Below are 18,564 nucleotides of genomic sequence, written 5' to 3'. Positions count from 1 at the left end.
TACAACCTTTTCCTTGAAAGGATATTTTCTATTAGAAAAGCAATTTCAGCTGAAAAGTCCTGATATGGTCTACTAATTAGAGCATCTGGTGCACCCAGCTGGCCTAAGGTAAGATCAACTACGAGTATGTAGCAGCAGATATTTGCCCAACCCGGTTGTTTCAGCTCATACGTAGAAGAGCCATCAGTGTCTCCAAGAAACTATTCCAGTGCCTGCCCTGAATGTCCTTGCCATGAGCCAGACCCTGTCCTTGTCCAGTCTGTGGCAAAAAGGAGGCCTGGGACCTCCCTTTTGGCAGGCACCTATGGATGAGAAAACTAGCAGTGAGACATTGTCTCGGATGTCATTAGGATTCAGCAAGGGGTGAGACCAAGAGCTGTTTAATCACCAGAAACATGAAGACTAACCCAAGCATGGCCTGGGTTCTCTGGAGGAAGTCAACCAGTAGCAGTGAGGCATGAATGTCTAAGTCCCTTCCAGACGTCCTGCCTGCTTCTGCCTAGAGCCACTAGAAACAAATGCCAGAGAGACTTTCTACTGAAAAAAAAAAAAAAAAGAATATTTTATAGCAATCAAAATGTGTGGGAGAATATTTTTATGAGAAAGTTTTTATTTCATAACTTTCAGTAAACTTCTTTCATTGTTTGTTTGTTTTTTTCTATGTGTTAAAAATCTACAGATTTGTACTTAAAAAAACAATAGTATTATTTTTTTAAATTTTAGCATCATGGACTGGCTGATAGAAATGAGGGACCCTCTGAGCCCTGGGATCCATGCTCACATCTTGTAATCCCATATGTGAGTTCATCAAGCTCTATCTCAAAGGTCCCTGGGGCTGTTGTTCCCTTCCTTCCCCTGTCCCTACACCCTCCTGGGACAGCTGCTGGGAGGCTCACGCTGTCGGGTCCCTTCATCAAACTTCTCCTGAAGCTCATTAATTGCCCAATGATATCCATTCATACTTGTTTTAATAACAAGCCTTCTCCTGGGTTCTTTTAACCCCATTGGTTTATTTATAGGCAGAAATTGCATCTTTGACTTTGTTTTCTTGGGCTGAGCAAGCTAACTAATTTAAACTCCTCTGAAAATGGTGGCACTCCTCTGCTCACCTTCAAGTCTTTCTTTCCAAATGTCCTCATCTGAATTAATCTGAACTGGTACCAGGCAAAGAAAGGTCAACCTGACACACACTACCTTCAAGAAACCCATATGGTAAAAGTAGCTCATTTTGTATGGACTTCCACAGCCATAGTTGTTCCTTCTTTCAGTTCTTATTCCAATCTTAAACACAATTTATCCACCTAAGGGCTTTGAACTTGCCTGAATCAATCTTTTCCTTTTCCTAAATGCACCTCTGTAAATCCTCACAGGAAATGCCACATGGTGCATTTCAATTTGCTGCATTTCCCTTTTTCTAAATTTCAAGCAGCTTCTAGAGCAAGAACAAGTTTGTCATAAAGAATTAATATGTTAGGGGGACAAATACATATGTGAAAACACTTCTGTGTATACATATGGGAATAAAATACATTTTACACATAAAAATGTGTATACATATAAATATGTGGATTTGTGAAAATGATAGGATTATAGAAGTAGAAATATATAACTAAAATAAAAGTGGATATTTCAAGGTAAAAAAATATAAAGTTACTGGATCTAACTTGGGACCTAATACTGTTGGAATGGAGGGGGAATCTACAGATTGAAATTGTCAGTACTAGTGAATGGGAACAAGTGCAAAATGGGAGATAAAGATAATGGTTCTTGGAATTTTTCCTTATCCACTGAAATTAATACTGGTTTGAGTCACATTTCTTGTACCTTTGTTTAGTTAAGACTTGCAGCACAACAGTAGTGGGTTTTACAAAGCCACTTTTTGCTTTGTTAAACAAATGCACTGTTAATTTGAGGAAATAATATTCAAAGCTTAACAAACATTGGTAAGTATAGCTGTTGTTCAGTCACAGGAATTCTTTTCAACATACTACTTGGATTCAACAGATAAAAATAATTCAGAATTAACTTGGTCTACTCAGACCCTAAATGCAAGCACAGTTTCCATGGAAGTCAGCATGTTGTAGGGCAGAATTTAGTCTGTGTGTTTAATTCATCTTAATCACTATTATTAATTCATAAGTACTGTTTCCAGAAATGTATTCAGTTAGTTTTACATTAGTCAAAATCAATTGTATGTGATTTATTTTGATCATTCAAGATTACAATTTTGATGTATTTGCTCTCATCCTGTATGTCAAGCCAGGCAAAGAGGAAATGCACTGCTAAGGAAGAGGCACCTTCTATCTATTCAATTCATTATTTCTTTTCCTTTATCAGTAATTCACATAATCTTTGGGGCAAGCCTAGCTCTGGTGGGCTTTGACAAAGTGGGATGATGCAGTGAGTGATGAAATGACATGAAGATGTCCAGCTAGACTTGGAAGCACAACGTGGTGGTTGTGCCATGTTGGTGGCTGTAGACAATATAGGTTCTCTGTTCTGTAGTTAGACAAAAATGTAAGAGAGTTGGCCTGAAATCTGGCTCAACACCATCACTTATTAAAAGTGGTTCAAATTTGGATCTCATTTCATCCAAACAAGCAACTTTTTGGAGACTAGTTTCAAATAAAGGGTTTAGTTTCTTCTTAACCCCCACCAATTTCTGTGCTGCAAGTGATGTGATAACCTTGTGCAGACTGAGAGGTTTGGGCAGGTCTGCAGTGCTTCAAACATGGAAATTCATGTGCAACCTGATCCTACCCAGTCTTTGGTAGTTTCTGTGATTTCACAGTGAGTATGTGGGTTTCTCCAAGCAAGGCCATGCAATCTGGATCTCAATTAGATTTGTAGTTTTCCAATTCCCCAAACCCTGCCCCAGATATCCACCTTGCAGCAGCAGCTCATCCCGCAGTGCTGGCAGGCACTTGGGTGAGAGCTGAGCCCAGGCAGGACAGCTGGATGCAGGCCAGGAGCTTGTCCCAAAATTATCTGCTGTGAAGTGCACCCGTTTCACTGGGAGCTGGAAAATAAATACAGCCAAAGACAGCTTTACCTGGACCTCCCCCCACCCCTAATTTTGAACACACAAGGTGAGGGCTCACATATATTTTTGCCTGTTGTTTGCTTCCAGCTTGCAGAAACACTGACTACAACCATGTCTTACTTTTCCAGGAAGCTTTGCTGGAGATTTCTGTCGGAATAACTCGAAGAATCGGGCCCTCGGTTTATAAATACAAGTGGCAACTTCAGGTCAGCACAGTGAATAAGGGTTTTGTCTTGCTGTTTTTCTCTACTATTACGTTGAGCCCTGCTCACGCTGTCTCCAGTTTGCACTTACTCATGCGTGTTGCCAGCTGGAAACACCACTAAAGAATAACACTGGGTGTTCAAGTCCATTCAAATTCCTACCATGATTATTTGCCTTCTGAAGACTCCCATTAGCTTCCCCACAGATCTTTGTCTTTCTCCCAGTCTTTCCAGTTTAGTATTTTGGAAAAACAAAACAAAACTTCTCATTTTTGTCTCTTTATTGGCATCTCCATATAAAGACCACTCTACATGGTGAGAGAGGAGACAAAAAACAAATAAAATCAAAATCATACTCACTAAGCCCTGGTCATTAAACCTGAGATCCAGTCAAGAGGAACCTCCCTTGCTTTGCATGGCTGTTGTATGGGGAGCTTGGTTAAACTGAATTCATAAAGCTTTCGTGGAATTAAAACAGCATGCTGTGTACCAAGATGCCTTCACTTCCTGTGCCTTAATGTTAAATCCTATAGTACTGTGGATCTTATAAATGATTGAGTTATTTTTAAACCACTGGATGTCTTCCAGTCACTCTATTTCACACTGGATTAATTATGTAAGAATACTGACTTGTTCGTCACTAATGTTACAACTTTTAAAAACAACATGCTGTTTAAATTCAAGTTTGGCAACTCTTGCCTGAATCCCCTCAAATTTATGACACCACACCCATAGCATAATAAAATCTTTAGTGGTCCTTTGTCTTTTAGCTTGCCTTCTATTTTTTCTCAAGGGTGTTTTATGCTGGAAGATGCATACAAAGTTGTCCAGATGTTATTTGTATCAGAGCAGGGATTTCAGTCCAGCTATCTGTGGTTGCAAATGTTTATTTTAATGAGTTATTGTGCAATCCTTGCTGTGTGGACCTCAGTGGCCTTATGTGTATGTTCTCAGCCATGCCAGCACATTGTTTGTAGGTATTTTACTCCAAAAGCACTGTTCCTGGCCGTTGAGGGTGGGGGGGAATGTCACACCTGTAGGAGCACAGACTGGCTGGGTGCGAAGCTGTGGCAGGGCTGGTGGGTGGGAGCAGGACACATTTCCATGTGCTGAGACAAAGAGCTCAGCTTGGTGACCGCAGAAAGAGCTGGGAGTTTATTTTACCCTAGTTATTGCAACAAACAGAGGGGTGGGTTTATCGTACATATTTGGGACTCTAGTAAAATCTTAACCCGTGTTTCCTTGATACTGGAGTAAACTGTTAGTCTCATAACTAAAAACACGCTACGTGTGCACCAGTTAAGCCCGCGGGCTTCAGCTCATTAAAACAAACTTAGGCAAGTTTCGTTGTGCTGTAAAGACTTTGAACAGTTGCTGGAGGAAAATATCTGCTGAGCTCGGGGGCTTCCATCCAGCCTGGAAGCTGAGCCAGGGGGTGTGTAGTACTGAGGGTCTTCCTGCAGGCTCTGCTCTACCTGAGCAGGTCACGTCTTACTGAGGTGTCAGAGGAGTTCAAAGCTAAATTCAGATGCTAAAAGTGCCCAGATTTGCATTTTCAAGAAACTTGGACAACAAAGATAATGGCAATTAATGCAACTCAGTGTTTGTTTGCACTTTCAAAGAATCAAGCCCATTTAACCTTTAAGATAATACCACTAGTATTTTTTTCAAGTTGTTTTATGTATTAACAGTCACATATTATTTTAATGTGCTCAATTAATACAGTTACGCTTAAGCCTTTATTATGTCGTTTAAACACACATAATTTCCTTTTTATAGGAATTTGTGTGTGATTTACCCTGCTGCATTCTGCTCCCAACATTCCAAAATCAAGCTTGAAATAATTAGATTTAAAAAATACAATTGGAATTGTTCTTTGCCTTTTTACTCCTCGGCTTCATCCTTGCATTTTGAACGTCTTGATAATAAGGACCAGGGGCTGGGTTTTAAGGGCAAAAATCAATGTTTTGATCATCATATGATTTCCAGAGCTTGTGCTTTTAGTTAGATGGCACTAGTGAAATGGGTATGTACTGTCAGCAACCCAGCCCTTGTTTGTCATTCTGCCCAACCCCACTTGTTTTCAACACCATTCAATTACACAGGGCTTTTCCACAAGGAAATTAGTCCAAATAACTATCTTATCCTCAAATTGAAGATATCATGTCAGTCATGAGTGACATCAACCCTGCCGTGGAGATAGCTTAATTGGGAACCAGTGAAAGCAGTTAACAGATGGCCTTTTATAAATCCAGGGCTGGGATGGACGTTAAATATTTGTGTTTATGAGATTATGGAGTTGGAAGAATATGTGACATGGCCTTTCTGATGAAACCCCATGTGCCATGTGCATGATGCATCTCCTGCAGTTGGTCCCAGAGCATCCTTCTTTATGCCAGTCCTCAGAACAAAAAGGCAAAATATTTGATCTTGGAGCTTCTCCACACCAGGGAAATCCCGGGTGGAATAAAAAGCAATCCATCCCACAGAGCCTGGGGCAATTCCCATCAGTGAGATCCAGCTCTCCTCCAGCAGCAGCAGAGCGAGAGCTGCAGATCCAGGTGCTCCAGTGGTCCCTCCATCTACAGGTCACAGAGTTAGAAACCCCACAACAATGCCTGAGAAAAAAGCAAATCCCCATCTCAGGTCCTGACAGCCTGGAAATCAATTGCTTCTCATTTATGGTTGTAGAACTTAAATGTATTTGCAAATTTGAAAGCAGCTGTTGATGCTCGGCAGTAAACTGGTTTTGTTTTACAAAACCTTTGCTGTTTGGTCTTAAAGTAGGGAAGTTTTGCATGTATCGAGTGCTCCGCTTCGAGTTTCAGGGAAGATTTTGTCTCGCTGCCTCTGTGACATATGGTAATGCTTAGTGTGTGCTGTATGGCCTGGAGCCATCCCGCTGCAGCCTGTATGCTCCTCAGATCTCCCAGGCGAAGGGAAAAGGGACATCAGTTTTTGAATGTGAGGGACCTCCTAGAAAAAGTCAGAGGACGGCACATTGTGCTGGTAGGGAGGACAGGATGTTCCTCCCCCCAGGCTGAGGCAGTTCCCTACGTGGAGCCAAGGTGAGGGTGTGCTCTCCCAGCATTAGCCTTTTGGATTACAGGGATTATGAAAGAGACCACTAGTGCACCATAAAATACCTTGCAGATCTTGGCCATGGGAAAGCTGCAAATAATCCTGCCTCCCAAGGTAACCCAGAGGAAGTGGTGATGTGGAGGACAGCACCATGAGACCTTTTCTCGTCTTAGTTTTGGGAGGAGGACGTTCCCATCACCACCGTTTTTTTACAGGGTGCAACTAACCCTGCTGAGAAATCCCTGTGTGTTTTTTTTCACACAGACTGCTCCCAGACTCCCTGGGAAGCTGAGGCAGGTCCAGCAGCATCCCCAGCACAGCCCAGCAGGCACTGAAACCCACCCGTGTCCATGTGTCAGGTTGGAAGAGGAGGGAAAAAGCATGGCTTGCGGTGAGAGAGAGGGCTCCGGGTCTGGCTTTGCAGACTCTTCTTGGCGATGTTATTAATTCGTTCTGGGACCTTGGGAGACTCATTTAACCTCTCTTTGTCTCAGATTCAAACCTCTACAAGCAGTTATTATAACATTTGGCTGCATTATGGCATTGTTGAAAGGCTTAATTAAATTAAGCGTTCTGAGATCTTTGAATGAAAGGTGCTATCCAAGTGAAAGCCTGTTGATGATGATAACTCTAAATTAAGAGGCTAAGTCCTTCACAAGTTTTACTCCGTCCTTTTGTTAGACAAAGCTATTTTTAAACACTGGATTTGATGTAGGATTAAAAGTGTTTTGGGAGTGCCATGTGTATAGACATGACATCTGACCCACGGTAAGAGTGATTTGTCAATGGAGACTTTTAATGGAGGGAACCAACCACAATTCAGTCACATACGTGTCAAACATGTCCTGGTCACAAATAATAAACCTATATATTTTAAAGTTTCTTTTTAAACCCTTATTTGAGAAGAGTGTCTAGTACTTTTAGCTGTTTCAGGAGAAGTGCTAGCTCAGGTGGGAAACGAGAGGGAGCTACTCGATAAAAGTAGTTAGCAGGCATCATGGCCAAAAGATTCATAAACAGATGTCTTCTCCTTCAAACCTGTGAGTACATCATGGGAAGGACAGCATGCAAAGTATGTTGGGACTTCCACTAGTTGGTAACTTACCAGCAGTGAGGAGGCAAAATTCCAAAGTCCTCTTTTAATTTACATTCCTTTGCTACTTATGCAAAAACTCTTGTGCTTTGGCAGGATGGCTGTAGCCCTAAAACTCGTCTCCTTTCTTCTGCCAAGCTTTTCTTCACCTGTTTCTTCAACTCAAGTTCCCTTCTTCCAGCATCCCTGACACACTGATCTTAAGCACCTTTTTTTCATTTGGCATATTTTCTTCTGAATTTAAAAGACACAGTTTTCCTAATTGCTTTTATTGGGAAGCCTTATTGACCAATGTTATCCTAACAGTAACCCCAATAGGTCATCTTCCTCTGTCACTGTTGCCACTTTGAGCAAGATATCAATCAGCCTTTCCCATCAGCTTGTTCTACTTTTTTCAGAGTTTCATTCTATTGCACAAAATCTACCTTTTCAAAGTCAACAGGAAAACAAGTCTAAAGATTTTATCAGCATATTTTAAATGGATTAATTTTTTGTGAGTACCCTAGATGCAGGACCGCATCTAGTTTCTGAGTCTGGGCTTGTTAAAGGTCTGCTTTACAGCCTATAATATAATAAGTGGGAGTCTCTCAATAGACAGGAAGGATGGTATTTTGGTTAAAGCCTTCAGGAGATCAGGATTCAGCTTCTAGCTCTGCATGCTTCCTGTGTGGTTTTGGGAAAGACACTTTGTGCCATAATTCCCCATCTGCAAACTAAAGATGATATTACATCCTGTTTCTCACCTTCTCCCTGCAAAGCTCTAAAGCTGCAGAGGCTGCAAGCACTGTAGAGCAAATACTGTCACTTTTATATGCAGCTCTTTCCACAATAGCTTTTTCACTCTCAGCTGAAGAGTAATGACTATTGTAGTGTTAATAATAAATAATAATTGTAATCATACATAATACTTTTAGCCTTACTTGCACTTGAGGTTAATTCTTCCAGACTTCCTGGAAGTTTATCTTGGGACCAGCCTGTGTAAAGAATAATCATATCAAACTGTGCTAAATAAGGTGGATTTCTTTTCTCATATATTTTCCCTCTATTTACTGAAGGAGAATGAACAGTAGACTTAAGACCATCAAACTCATTTCACCTTTGTTATATTTAAACTAATTAGTCTCACAGATGAAAAACACATTTCTCAGATTCCAGATAATCTTAAACAAAACACTTCACGCTGATTTTATTCTGCTTCTATCTGTGCAAAGATTAAACAAACCCCACAGTTGGTTTCATCTGCCAGGCTCTAAAAAAAAAAAAAAAAAAAATTAAAATAAAAATCATGCCAGAGAGAAGAGAGGGGGGAAATAAATCCAAGGCAAGGTTTGCACTGCTATGGGTTTGCTCATCCTTAGTTTATCTTCTGCAAATGAGCGTGTATAAAACAGTCCACCTACTGTTCTAGTTGCTACGATATAATGCAGTTCCACTGAATGATCCTGTTAACTTAACCTTCAATTTGCTGGGATTTGAACTCTGAATTACAGCTTACTAACATAGTTTAACAGCTGGTACAAGGGCTTCTTTTGAATTTTTAATCACATGAATTAAAGATTGCTGGAGATGCTTTTCAGACCTCCACTAGCAGTGATCCAATGTACAGAAAGACAAGTATAGGTAGCCCCTGGAGGATTAAGAGCACAAAGGTACCATGGCTTGTGAAGCTATGCTGCCCTCTTCGCTTGCCAAATTAGGAGTACTAGTGCAAATTATTCATATGAAGATAAATTCGCATTAGGGCTCCTCCAAATGGACCCTGAGACAGCTGATTTTAAAATCCCCTGTTTTTTTAGCTTGCATTTTTATCCACAGTGTGCATTGCAGAGCGTGCAGGTTTGGAAGATAAAGCTCAGTTTAGCAAAATGTTTCTTTTGTTTCATGTATAAGGGGAACACAGACACACACACAGGCAAGAGAGAGAAATATATATAGACTGATTGCAACTGATATCTGGAATGCAATGAAAACAAACACGACTGTCTGTGGATGTTTGGGGGTGGATGTAATAATTTGTTGTCGTACAGCGTGGGGAATGCGCATGTTTAGATTCTGCACTCTTTGCATCTCTGGTTATTTACTCCAAGAAGTACTTTCTTATTGAGGATATTTCTCAGGGAAAGGGAGGGGAAGAAAAAGAAAAAAAAAAAAATATTAAAAAAATGCAGTTCAACTGGAAGCTTCTCTCCCCTAACACGCCAGCTGATGAGTGCTGTGAGAACTTGGGAAAACAGACCCTGCCTCCCAAGTTCACTAGCCTGCAAGCCTGAAGATCAGCATGGTAAAGTTGATGGAGCTGTTTAAACAAAGTAAGCAGAGAAAGGAGGGGAAAAAAAATAAAATAAAACAACATTAGAAAAATGAGGGCAACAGGAACAAGAAAGCATGTTGCTTCTTAATTATGCTGTGTTCTCTCTCTAATGGATTGGCCTCCCCACACTCTCTAAGTGAAGCAACTGGCATGTGGCATCCTCTGCAGCGAGAGGAGCAGTGGCGGGTGTGCAGCTGTTCGTGCTGACACACAGGTGTTTGGGTTTTGGAGCTGTTAGCTAGGCAGATTTTTTAAGGGTGTACGGGGGAATCATCTGCAGTTGTTACACAGAAAGCGAGTTGTCCAAGAAGACGGGAGTTAATGATTATGTAAATCCTGTGCCGCAGCCAGGCGCGGAGCCGGGCTCGGACCCGCAGCTCCCTGCTCCCTGCCAGCTCTGGGTCACCGTCTGGTTTCCTTGCTCTTCCCTTTTTGTGGGGTGCTGCCTGTGAGTTGACAGGGGGGGACAATCACGGTAGTGAAGAGGCAGGAAGATCAAGTGGTGACAAGTGCCAGCGGTAGCCAGGGCTATAGCCGCTCCTCTCAGAGGGCATGGCATGGCTGGGAAGGGAGAGGTGGCCATGAAGAGGTGGTGCTGAAGCTATAGGGATTGTTTTGGCAATGCTGAGGGAAAGCTTTAAGGTGGGGGGAAAGTTCCAATGGAGCTTTGGCAGCTTCAGTCCTTGCTCCTGCACTTAGAGATCATGCCTGCCTTGATAATCCTGAGCAATGCGCTGGCTTTGGGAAGTGTATGGTTGGCAAAGAGTGCATTTGAGTGGAAACTGGGAGTATCACCCGTTCATACCAAATTCCCTCTATGGATAGCAAGTGATTTGCCCTTTTTCTTTTGCAAGTCTCTTAATATAACTGTGCCTCAGTTTCCCCAACTGATAAGTTATTTGCTTTCATGAAAGGACAAATGTTGTAGAGATAAAGGATAGTGTGCTGTATTTCCTGTAAGCTACTAGTATATATAAACCTTTATGTTTTTAATGAGCCATTCAGAATTGGTAAATGAAGCAAAGGTGTTAAGAGTAACTGGGAGACCTCAAGATTAAAGCTTTTGATGGGCTTCAGTGGAGCAGTCAAATTCTCCTCCCTGTTCAGGGTGATCAGAGGGCTGCTGATGGGCCTGTTTGCCACCCCCACCTGATGGCTCAAGAGGGGAAAAATGCTCAAACTTCCTGTTTGGCCACTTTTGGACACAATTGCAGCTTGCAAGGAATTAAAATTTGGGTTGTGTGCTCTGGGACCCTCAGGTTTTGCACAGGGGGTTGGAACTTGATGACCTCTAACATCCCTTCCAACCCAAACGATTCTATGAGTCTGTTGGTGGTCCAACCAGGTGTCCACACCTCCCTGCCTGCTGCTGCTGCAGTGATAGGCACTGACCTCTGAAGGTTGCATCTCTCTGGTGATGGCTGAGCATCACTTTGATGGGCAGCACCAGGAGAGCAGCAGGATCAGCATGGCCAGCCTTAACACTCTCCTGTAACTCAGATTTGAGTGACGAAACCAAAGAATGTGGAGCAGCTGGGAGTGGGTCTGAAAGTACTCATAGTGGGTGAACTGAGGAGTGTTACATTTCTCTCCCGGGAATAGACGTTTTTTCCTCCTAGAGTTAAGTCTTTTATTTTGTTTGTGTTTTCTGCTCTTAGTTTTTGCTCCTTTCCCTGTAGCTGACAATGGGAAATAAATCAAATTTATCCCTTCTTCCTTGCTGTTTCCCAGAGAGGAGGAAAGGGGCACCTCAGCCCATTCTCCCGTGACTCCCAGCCTGGCTCACTGATCTCGGAAGTTTTTTAAGGGCGCTGGCATCACTACACGGTTCCTGGGGTCTGGATGTTACCATCCATCACAGCAGCTCTGGTTCCAGCCCTTGCTAAACATCTGAATTTCCTGCTGGCTCAATGAACAGTTTTTCAGCTTGTGGTACATTGTGCAGCTACCGGGTGAATGGGACTGAGCGTTCCCGGTTGGCTCCGAGTGCCGCGTTCACCTGAGCTCGCTGGCAGGATGAATAGTTCACCACGGTTCTAGTGCTAAACCCCCTTTGTGAACTAGCAGTGAGCCATGGACCTTATTACAAAGGCCGACAGCTCCCTGGAAACTTAAATCCACTCTTTTTCCTTTCCCTACCATAGGGAGCTAAAAAGGAAAAGGACTTGGTTGGTAGGCATGTAATATAACAAAAAAACCTCTGTTGTGGCAAGATCCAGACTCCCCAGTAACAATGAGGATTATGCTCTCACATCGAAAATGCAGTTGCCAGTTTTAACTGCAGCTTCTTATTATAGATTCCTACAGTGTACATTTGTGTCAGGGGCTGGGGTGTTTAACTTAAGTCAAGTCTGGGTAGAAAAGAGAGCTCAGCATCTTCTGGGTTTGCTTTTTTTTTTTTTTTTTTTTTTTATGGGGGGAAAAGATGCAGCTCGATCTGTTTTGGTTCTACTTTCCCCCAAACGACTTCTCAGAGAGCTTTAAATAGCCTGACACTGGCACTGGGCAGGAGCTGGCAGAATAATGGATTTTTTTCATCTGATGGCTCGCCAAGGTTGTTTTCAAGAAAGAGAAGTAGAAGAAGAAGGAGAAAAAAAATATAAAAAAAACTCCTTTTCCATGCCAGTCATTCATTGCCTGCCAGTTCCCATGGTTCTCCTATGGATGGTAGCCACAGAACTGTTCAAAGTACAGTAAACACTGAGGAAAGTGAAAAGAAACTCATGAAGCAGAGAACAGCAAAGGACAAGTGTTGGATGCAGGTTACGTGGTAGTAAGAGTCACTTAGGGATGATTTTAGGATGTACCAGGAATGCTTACCTCGTTCCCAGCAGCAGCTGGACCAGAGTGCTGTAGGGTGGACCTGATTTCTGCTGAATGGGTAAACCTACTGATGATAGAGCAACATCATTATGAGGGGGTTGTGGGGAGACAGAAACACTTTTCTGGGGTATCAAATATGGAAAAGAAAGTTTTCTACCAATGTAGACAGCTGCACTTGGGAATAATCTGTATGGTCCTTTGCATGTACTGGTATTCCCAGGCTTGTGCCATCACACTGCTATCTTCTTTTCTGCTCCTTCAGACTCTGGACTGGAGTAAGTGGGTTGTTGTGTTGTTTTTTTTAAATTAATAATTCTTGTTTGTTTCTTTTACAAGTCAGGGAATGAACAGAAAAGAGAGGAGGTGAAGTGTTTTATTTTCCCTCCCACGTACCTGATACACTGATGTGAAATCAGTTTTATTACCTCTAGGGCAAGGGAGCTACAGATAGAGATGGGTTTTTTACAAGACCACTTGTTGGGTTGCCTTCACTCAATGTAATGCATTTAGTCTCTGAGGGACAAGGGAGGTGATATCCTGAAGAAAAGATTTATCACATTCAGAAGAAAACTTTTATATAGAGAGAGAGAGAGGTTATCACTACAGTTTTCTCTGATACATTTAAGCACAGGACAAGTGTTCAAATGGGTCAAAATCTTCCCTCTCTGAGTGGTACAATGTGTTCTCTGTATCAGTTCCCCTTTAATATTTTTTTTTAACAAAAATCTGTTTTCTTTAACAAATTGATCAAAACCCTACAGATACATTTTTCAGTTTGGTTATGAACTACCCAAATGAAACTATACTGGATGGGATCTGAGGACAGCATTTAGCTGACTCTGATACAGGGTATCCTGGTTAAATGATAACATGAAATCTCACTGCCCTTGGACAGTTCAGGGTTGGCTCATTTCTCTCTTGAGCAACTTGTGTCAGAGGTTGGCTCCTTGCCATTACCTTACCTTTTGCTATTCTACTTGCTCTCCCTGGTGCCACCCTGGTTTATCACTCTTTTGTAAAATGAAAATTCAAAAAAGGAGTAATTTATAATATTATATTGTGTCTTTACATATTTGTATAGAAGGAAACCAAAAGCACCAAAACCCTCCAAAATCAAACCATCCCCTAAAAGACCAAGTAAGTGCACTTGGTGAAGAGGCATTTGAAGATGTGAAATAGGAGCCTTTACATGGCTGGATTGACTCTGGTGAAGATCAGAGGAGCTGAAAGACGTAGAGGAATGTTATACTGCCCGACAGCCACAGAAAGTCTTCGTACTGGAGCAGAGCAGCTTCACAACAACATGTAAAAGGCAGTGACAAGCATGTGCAGGTACCTGAGGATTTCCAGACTGTGAGGATCATGGTGCTCCCCAGTAAGGTGAGACCCTTGGTCCTGAGCCATATCAGCCTGTGCAATCAGAAGGTGGATGCTGGGATGGCTGGGGATCCGTGCAGAACACGTGCTCTATATTGGTGTCAGTAGAAGAGGTCTCAGGGAGATCACTGTTGTCTCACCAACTCCCTCACCAGCTTCCAGACTCCTCTCTCGTGCAGCTGCAGCCATGATTCATCTCTGTTCCCATGCTCTCCTCACCAGTGAGGGTGCAGCAGGCACCTGGTGTGCTAAATAATCCTCAAGCAGTAGACTCTGAAATCATTAACTCTTCAGGTGCCACGTTAGGGTATTTTGCAAAGCAGATGCCCTGTCTTGGGATAGAATCCCTCAGGGAAGAGGTGGAAGCTCTTTCTTACTGAAGCCATGGAACAGAGGAGGATAATGTTGCAGATCTATGTACAGGACAGCCTATTTCACAGAAATGGAAGGGTCTTAAATGTGTATGGGTCTTCTCAGCACACTTGCAAGTAGTATTGAAGAAGACAGATGTGAGATAGAGATGTGAGAGTCTGAAAGCCTCTCAGTCCCCATCTCAGCTGTAGGAATGTAGGGAGCACTGCAGTGTCAGGGCAGTGTCTGAGTGAGGTCAGCCTGGATGCTGATAAGCAGGAGGAGGCTGAGAGCTCCTTTTGAATCGCTAAAACCAAAGATTAGTGCCAGCCAGGTTGCTCCTTGGGTTGCTTCCAGCACTACACATCAAAGGGCTGTGAGGGGAATGACTGGCTGAGGAGTTGAGGAGACCCATCCACTGTGCACATCTTAGTGTCTCTGCAACCCTTCCCTCCATCACCAGGTTTCCAATGGTTTAAGAAGTTCATGCCCTTTTCTGTACTAATTTCAAGGAACAGTATGGCCTTAAACATGTGTACTTCAAGACACAAAAGAGGAAGGAGAGTTGGCAATGGCTCCCTTTTGGACTTTTCTCCAGCTCCTTATGCTCCAGCAAATGAAGGAGTAGGAGGAACACACTCTATGCCAGCGTGTCCCCCTTATGACTCCACATAGAATCAGAGAATGGTTTGGATTGAGAACACCTAGTTTCAGCTCCCTTGCCTGTGTAGGGACACCTCCCACTGGGCCAGGTTTCTCAAAGTCCTGTCTAGCCTGATCTTGAACACTTCCAGGGATAACTTCAAGGTGGTGCACCAGCCCCCCAGTGAGGAGCCTCTTTTGCTCTCCTGATCACCCACAAGGGACTTCACCACAAGGACCACAGCTGAAGAAAACTTCCTGTCATACAGAAGAAAATGCTCTGTGTGTCAAAGAGGACAGGCCTAGTGTCTACAATACACATTAAAACAAACAAAGAAACAGAAAGTTGAGAAAAGAGATGTCTGGTCATCTGAGTCTGAATTCTGACCTTTTTTTCCTGAGCATTCAGAGGTCCAAAATGATATTCAAGCAACAGAGCACATGTGTGGACCTCTGGCTTTGCAGCACACCTACTGTGGATCAGTTACCTTGCTGGATAGTCACTGTGATTCCAGGGACACCAAGTGCTGAAGGAACGACAGGGAATCTGTTTAAATAAATAAATAAAAAATTCAGAGACCTTAGAGAAAGATTATTTAAAGCTTAAAAGAGTTTGGGAGAGTATTTGTTGATGTTATCCACTTCTCTTTCCTTCCCCTTTTCTGGTCCCAGTTTTCTGCCATGTTGACTTGTGCAGCAGAGATGGTCTTGCCAAACTTGTAAAAGGCAGCATAGTGGAAAGGTCTAAAGTAGTATAGTATGACAGAGCATGCAAGTCATTATCATTCTAATATTGCCTTTGTAATGAGAATGAGGGCAGAGCAAATTATTGTGAAATACTCTGTAAAACTTTGAACAATATCACAGTTCCCTTGCTGCCTAAGTTCTCATCCTTAGCTTTAATGACAAGTGGATTCTATGGGTGTCTTCATAAAAGTGCTCTGTAGCTTGGAGGAGGCTGAAATAAAAAGATTTGTGGTAATTTCCATGGTAACTATTCATTTTTTTCCCCCCAACTGCATAAAGAAAACTTGCCTCACTGCAAGGCTGAAAGAAACGAAAGCTAACTGAAGAGCTTAGGGATTTTGTTGTATTTGATTTTTGTTGTATTTGTTTGTTTTAATTTCAGGTCTGTCAAAACTTTGGCACTAATTCCTGCCATCTGAGCAGCACAAAACTGAGGTTAAGATATTTTTATTATACCTAGATACACGTATATCATAGAAGTCCCATACAGTATGATTTTCTTGGTAGTGATACCAAGCTGTTTACCTGGACTATTTTCCAGAGATGCTCCTTTTGCAAAACTTTGGGTGACTCATAACTGTCAATCCCTTCCAGATCCCTGAAGATAAAGCAGTCAAAAAATTGTGATGTTCCCAGTTTGGAGCACCAGCTGTAGAAGGGTACAGAGAAAAATGCTGACCAGGTTGGAGAGACACCTGTCCTGTGGAGGTAAGTCCCAATCAATTCTGAGTGCTTGTTTCTGAGTGATTATGGTGCTGAAATAAGTTCTTCAAGCCAACGACCCACCTTTGCAGTAGACAATTAGACCAAGAGGGTTCACTAGGATTGATGTTAACTAACAGAGACACAAGACTGTGTATGTCCCACTGTTGTGTACTGTTTAATGTTGCTTCACATTACTCTTCTATATTCTCATTAATATTTGTTTTTTATCTTACTGCAGACTTATACACACTCAGAGGTTTAAATAAAGCAGGTTATGAGTTGTTTCATGTAAACTCCTCTTGAATGTGTTCACAAGCTGGCTTTTGTCACCTTGACTTTCTTTGACATTGGACATGGCAAATTAAAATGCAGAATGAAATGAAAGTTTTAACAAATGTGCAAAGTGTCATTAACACCAAGGAAGCTGGCATTTCAGAAAAGTGTAACTTAGGTCTTTGGTCTTCAGGTAGAAGAAGGTGCAGGCAGAAAGGATTTGTGTTTTTTTCCAAAACCAAGTTGTGATCCATGGAGGAGACTGGGAGAGAGGGAAGGAAATAGGCTCCTTGCTGGGCTGTGAGTACAATCCAGGTCAGGCCACAAAGCTACCATGGCACTTCTACTCATGGAGCTTTGTGTCTTTGGGATGTGTTTTGTTTTTTGGAGTCTTCAGTGGCCCCTGTGGAGCATAGGAACCCTCCACATGTGTACAGGTGCCCAAGAGCGACTCTCTTGAGCTGGGCTAATGATCTATGGTGGGTTGGGCTAAAGGTCCCTCAATGCCACTGCAGTCTCTGGCAGTGTCCCTGAAATCAGGACAAGGAACATCTTAGATTTCTTTTTAAATGCTTTTCTGGAAAATAGTGATGATTCAAGATGACATTTGAACTTGGATTGTGAACATCTGGGATTTGGTTTCAGGCTCATCTGTAGTGAATGTGAGAAGAAGCGTAGCTTCACGGTTAACTTTTAGCTTATGTGACAGCATTTAATGGGGCTGTTAAAATGTGTAAAAGGTGGCACATTCATAAGGAATTGTGGCTCCTCATCTGGTGAATGATCTGCTCTGACCACAGCATGCACCTGCTTTACATGAAAGGACTGGAGCCTCACAGGATCTGAAGGCTTCAGTCCATTTGGTTTTGGCAGAGTTTGCACAGGAATAGAGAAGGTGAGAGGGTCTGTGGGGGTCTGAGAAACCCACCCTCCACCTCACCCTGATCAACTCCTCTAGAAAGTCTTTATTCAGAGAAGGTGAAGCACAGGACTTATTTCATACCCAGGTCATGGCCTTCAGAGGAAACATTTTAACTGAAGAGTCTGCCACACCAGATGACTATTTTCCCTCATAGAAGTTTGAGTAAATAAGTTCTCAGTACTTCAAAATATCAAGTTAGAGGTGCCTCAGAAGTCTAGTGAGAAGTGTGTGGTGGTGAAAGAGTTAATTGTAGCATCAATACTTTTCTGAGAAAGCAGTGGGGGAAGAAATCTGGACCCAGATCCTAAACTCTGGTTCCAGCTAAGCTTCACAGGGTGAGTTTGAACATTCTCTTTAAAAGGCAAAAACAATGCGGTGCCCCAATTATTCCTTTATTTTGCAAAATGTCAAACTGCATGTGATCCATTTAATTTCTACAAGTGTTCCAAATGGGAGAGCTGTCTTGATGTTCCTTTAATTGAGTAATACCCTGCATAGAAAATATAGATTCAAATGTCCCTAAAAAATCTGCCGTAGACCTAGCACACACACATATAGAGCTTCAGTTCAAACCTGCTCTAAACTCATGTTTGGAGTGAAAATTCTATTTAACCTGTAGTCATAACTCCTTACTGAACTCTCCTGCTCTATTTTTCCTTCAGTCTGGCTCATGAAAATTATGGCTTTCTTTTTTCTTTTTTTTTTTTTTAAAGTTGTCTATAAGATCTTCATGTTGTGATGGATCTGTGCTACACATTCACCTCCCAGAGCTGAGAAAAGGTCACTGGCAGTTCACTCTCTCCTTAAAATTTGAGAGACTGAGTTGCTCTTTAGTACTAAAGTTACATATAGAAGCTGTGAGACATAAAACCAATATTATGCCAGCTTGTCAAAAATTTGCCAAGCAGCTGTCCCTCAGGTTTCTTGTATATGTGTAGATGCATATATATGGCATTTTCCAAACCATAAAAAGTCTGAAATGCTCTAAACAAA

This window comes from Chaetura pelagica, unplaced genomic scaffold (assembly GCF_000747805.2).
Source record: "Chaetura pelagica isolate M959 unplaced genomic scaffold, ChaPel_1.0 scaffold575, whole genome shotgun sequence".
Classification (NCBI taxonomy): Eukaryota; Metazoa; Chordata; class Aves; order Apodiformes; family Apodidae; genus Chaetura; species Chaetura pelagica.
Note: the sequence above shows the minus strand (reverse complement) of the source record.